Below are 5,260 nucleotides of genomic sequence, written 5' to 3' on the forward strand. Positions count from 1 at the left end.
TAGATAATAAAAAGATAGTTATTACTAGTACTTTTGATCCCCTTGGGTACAGTATCTCAGTCTTACCATTACTATACTATTATTCGATTGGTGCGCTTGCCTTTTCGTCGTGATAATAGTTAGTCTAGGTTTGATCTTCATTATAAATATTTATTACTTGTTACGAATCACACGATGAAGTTTTTGGCACCGTTGCCGGGGAGCTGAAATATTAGGAACACTAATTTTTTATTGCTTTAGCCATTTATTTTTCTTGCAATTTTATTTTATTTTATTCTATTATTTATTAATTTACTTTTTTCTCTCTCTTAGTAGGTTTTTATAGTTTATGACTAGAAGAAACCCATCAGGACCATTACTCTTTGACGAAGAAATAGATCGTACAATTCGCAAAAACCAAAGAGAAATAAGGCATAGTTTACGTTACACAGAGAACGAGCGAGAAAACGATACTCAAACCCCAACCGACGAGATGGTTGAAAACCCAGGTGATCAGCTACATCCTGCAATTGTAGCTAATAAAAATCTTGCTCCACGTATTATGTATGATTATGCTAAACCTTCTTTAACAGGAACTGAGTCTATAGTTAGACCTGCTATTGCTGCGAATAATTTCAAACTAAAACCTAACACAATTCAGATGATACAATAGTTTTTCAGTTTGATGGTTTGTAGGATGAGGATCCCAATACGCATTTGGCGAATTTTCTTGAATTTTGCGATACATTCAAAATCAATGGCGTTTCTGATGATGCCATTCATTTTCTGTAATTTCCCTTTTCACTGAGAAACAAAGCTAAACAGTGGTTGAACTCGTTACCACTAGGGTCTATCACTACTTGGGAACAAATGATCGAGAAGTTTTTACTAAAATATTTTTCGCCGGCTAAAACGGCTAAATTGCGGAATGATATCTCTTCTTTTGTGCAGATGGACTTAGAAACACTTTACGATGCATGAGAGAGATACAAGGACTTAATGAGAAGGTGCCCTCACCATGGATTACCGCTTTGGCTGCAAGTTCAAACGTTCTATAATGGTGTGAATCCCTTGACAAGACAAATGATTGACGCAACTGCTGGCGGAACCATCAACAATAAAACATTGGAAGATGCCTATGAATTCATAGAGGAGATGTCACTGAATAACTATCAGTGGCAAGTTATGAGGACAAAACCAACGAAAACAGCCGGTGTCTATAACATCGATTCAGTCACCATGTTCTCAAATTAGGTAGAACTTCTCAATAAAAAGATTGATAGTTTTCTTGGTTCTACACAGGTACATCCAGTAATGAGGTGTGACTCAAGCAGAGGAGGTGTGCATACAGAATATCAATCCTTCAATCCCACAACCGAAGAGGAAAAAGTCAACTATATGGGTATTATGATAACTTTAGATCTCAAAATAACCCATACAATAATACCTATAATGCAGGTTGGAGGAACCACCCAAATTTCTCCTCGGGTGGTCAAGGGAATCAAAAGCCACAAAATCCTCAAGGTTTTCAACAGCCACCTTATCAACAAGAGAAGAAACTGAACCTTGAAGAGATGCTTTCTAAATTCATCTCGGTGTAAGAAACCCATTTCCAAAATACCGAGACGGCACTTAAGAATCAATAAGCATCGATCCAATGACTCGAAACTCAGATAGGCCAGCTATCCAAGCTAACCTCCAAACAACCACGAGGTAGCGTACCAAGTAATACTGAGCCTAATCCGAGGGAACACCTCAATACAATTAGCACTCAAGATAAGGAAGGATTCATTGCACCTGTGCCAGAAATACAGTAAGACAATTCGATGAACAAAGGACGAGAAGAGGTAAACAATAATGATCCCAAATAGGTAAGTACAACTCATGAACCTCGTATGCCATATCCTAAAGCGATGACGAAAGACATAACAGAAGAACAATTTAGTAAGTTTGTCAAACTCTTAAAGAAATTACATATTAACTTACCCTTTATTGAAGTTCTTTCGCAGATGCCCAACTTAGCAAAATTCTTAAAGGAACTTCTGAGCAATAAAAAGATATTAGATGCTACATCACATGTGGAACTCAATACAGTCTGCTCAGCTATTCTAAAGAATGAGCTACCTAACAAATTGAAAGATCCAAAGAGTTTTACAATTCCTTGCTTAATTGGTAGTCTATCTGTGAATAATGCTTTATCTGATCTAGGGGCAAGTATAAATGTTATGCCATATAAAATGTTTAAACGACTAGGTCTCGGTAAACCCAAACAGACTAGGATGAGCGTACAATTGGTTGACAAAATAGTTAGATTTCTTAAGGGTATTATTGAAGACGTTCTCGTTAAAATTGATAAATTTATTTACCCAGTAGACTTCGTTGTCTTAGATATGGATGAGGATAACGAGGTACCTTTAATTTTAGGACGACCATTTTTAGCAACTGCCAGAACCATTATTAATGTAGGCATAGGAGAGCTAACACATCGTGCAGGTGACGACGCAGTAACACTCCAAGTACGCGACTCAGTCAAAACCTCTAAGACTAAAGATAATGCTATAAAAACTGTCAATGATAAAACTAATATTCAATCGTCCTTGCAGGAACTTCCTCGAACAAAGACAACAGAGACAATGCGCTACTATCATGAAGAGAACAAAGACGTCCATGAAGAACGAAGACTACGGATAGAGGAGCTAGACGAATGGCAAGAACACAAACCGAGAACACATGATAAATCGAAACTAAACAGAAACAAGCCCGATACCTCTCCTAATCCATTGAAGGTTGGCAATGCAGTCTTACTAGATGTCGTTGATCCTCACATTGTCACTATCACACCAAATGAGGAAATCCCTCTTACGTTATTTAGTATTTTTCCATTCAGTACAGTGGAGGTGAGTCATCCCAAGTTCGGCACTTTTAAGGTAAACAACACCCATTTAAAACCTTATTTTAAACCACCCTGACCATTCAACGGAGAGGTAAGTCGAGCTTAGACTATAAATAAGCACTTCTCGAGAGGCAACCCGAGTACTAACATATTTTGATTTCTTTATTTTTATTTTTCTAACACTTTGGATCTTTAACTTAACCTTTGAATTGCATAGTTTTTCAGCACACACGGCCAGGCACACGGGCATGCCTAAAGCCATGGCCAAATAGGGGAAGAGACACGGCCATGCGATACGGCCGTGTTGAAGTAGGACATGATTTCCCCAAAACACGGGGTGCGATAAATCTCCACGGCCGTGCGACATGGCCGTGGGTGAACTTGATAGGAACACACGAGTGTGGGAATGAAAACCTATGGGTGTGTCAGGGACAAGGCTCGATTTTGTTTCTTCGACATGGGCGTGCGACATGCTCGTGCCATTCAGCCGTGTAAAACAATACACGGCCGTGCTACCATAACACATGGGCATGGGAGAAGTGAACAAAGCTAGGCACGGCCGTGCGACATGGTCGTGCGCCACACGTGGGACAGTAGCTGGGCACGACTTAAATTGAAAAATTTGAAAAACACAGGCTCAAACTCAAAGCACACGGGCGTGGCCCTAGGCCGTGTGGCCCTCCCCTATATAAACAAACCACTATTCATCTCCCTCCCCCTTTCAAAACCCTAGCCGAAAACTCCTCCTCCCCACTCCCTAATCCTTATTCCGGCCACTATTCCCAAGATTCTCACTTCCCCAACCCTCAAACCACCCTGAAATCCATTCCCCTTGCATTAATCCCCACTTTCCCCTCTCTATACCCTCCATTTTTCCCACCTTACGACTTCCTCTCCGCGTCACACGCCCGTGCTCACCACCACACGCCCGTGCGCCGCAATACAACAGCCCTTGGTTTACTTTCTCAACTTTATTTTTCTAATTTGTATTGCTACATTAGTATTCTACATGCTTTACATAGATATTGTACTATTTTAATTTAGACAAGTTAGGAATTTACTTTAAATTTTTCTATATTTGAATTATTTCAGCCACTAAATAGCATATACTAGTTTTGGGCCTCTTGCTTAAGTACTGATATATCGTGGATTCTATCACTGCTCATATATTTTCAGGTACATTATGTCGTCATCAAGAGGAAAGAAGGCTGCGGTCCCATCCTCAAAGAGACGTAAAGGACCGGATTCTTCCTCGGTACGTGCTACAGCCAAAGTTCGGCACCTGTTTCTTGACTTTCCACAAGCTTCGTAGGAGGAGCTATTTCAAATACTACGCGCACGACCCATCACCATAGGTCACAGCATCGACTAGGCTACCGTAGAGCAAGTCCAGCTCGCTGACGCCATCCACGCCCTCCTGTCCACAGATCCATGGGAACGGTTCTTCGCTATTACTAAGCCCACTTATTTAGAGCTAACTTTAGAATTATGCTCTACTTTTCATTTACAGGTGGTGATGACGAACAATGATGACCCAGACACCATTCACTTTTGATTAGGCGATCTAGTTCGTGCAATGAGTGTCCCAGAGTTTGGAGTTGCTCTGGAACTTTACACCGATGAGTTTATGGAGAAGGAAGACATGAATGCACTACCACGTAACATCCACATCTCCCCCTCCTTGTGCTGGAAGGCTTTGGCACCACTCTCTTCCACCTACGACCTCAGCCGTTCGAAGGCTTCAGCTCTTCCCCCCTTCCCTACGATATCTCCATGCCATATTGGCACACACCTTGACTGGAAGGAGAGAGAGCACAGGCGTCATAAACACCCACGATGCCTACTATTTATGGTGCATGGCGAGTGCACACGTGACTGACTTGGCCTAGTTCATTGCTTTTGCCATTCGCCATCAGACCGAGCCGTATAGGAAGGGAGTGATCTCCATCAGCCCCTACATGATGCGCCTTGCCAAACACTTCAGCCTCCTTAACACCGCGGCCCAGTCATTAGCGCTTACCCTGATAGGTCAGATGTCCCCACAGGGCATCACGACTATGCTACACATGAGGATGATCGAGCACCAATGTGGGACCGATCCTCCTCAGTACCGTCTCTTGCATGCCACTGACGAGGAGAATCTTGAGGACATCCCTGATGATGTTCCCCCACAACATGAGGAGCCTTCTACCGCGCCACCTAGGGAACGACCAGCTCATGCGGCTGCTTCATTTGCACACCTTTTCGACTGACTCGCCCATTTCGAGCAATATTGCACTATGTTATGCTATTATTCGAAGGGAATAAATGAACTATGATTGTGAGATGTTATGTGAATTGAATTTTCTTGTGAATAAGTATGCATGATATTCAGTGATGTTTATCCGG

At 41.8% G+C, this 5,260-nt stretch overlaps 1 non-coding gene across 1 annotated transcript; it reads right to left on the bottom strand.

Moving 5' to 3' along the window:
• Positions 1-897: 897 nt before the first annotated feature.
• LOC128283205 (small nucleolar RNA R71) lies at positions 898-1,004 on the bottom strand. The gene has a single exon (XR_008273547.1). It is a non-coding gene; the product is annotated as a small nucleolar RNA R71 (small nucleolar RNA).
• Positions 1,005-5,260: the final 4,256 nt, after the last annotated feature.

The sequence above is a fragment of the Gossypium arboreum genome, chromosome 10, assembly GCF_025698485.1.
Source record: "Gossypium arboreum isolate Shixiya-1 chromosome 10, ASM2569848v2, whole genome shotgun sequence".
Taxonomy (NCBI): domain Eukaryota; kingdom Viridiplantae; phylum Streptophyta; class Magnoliopsida; order Malvales; family Malvaceae; genus Gossypium; species Gossypium arboreum.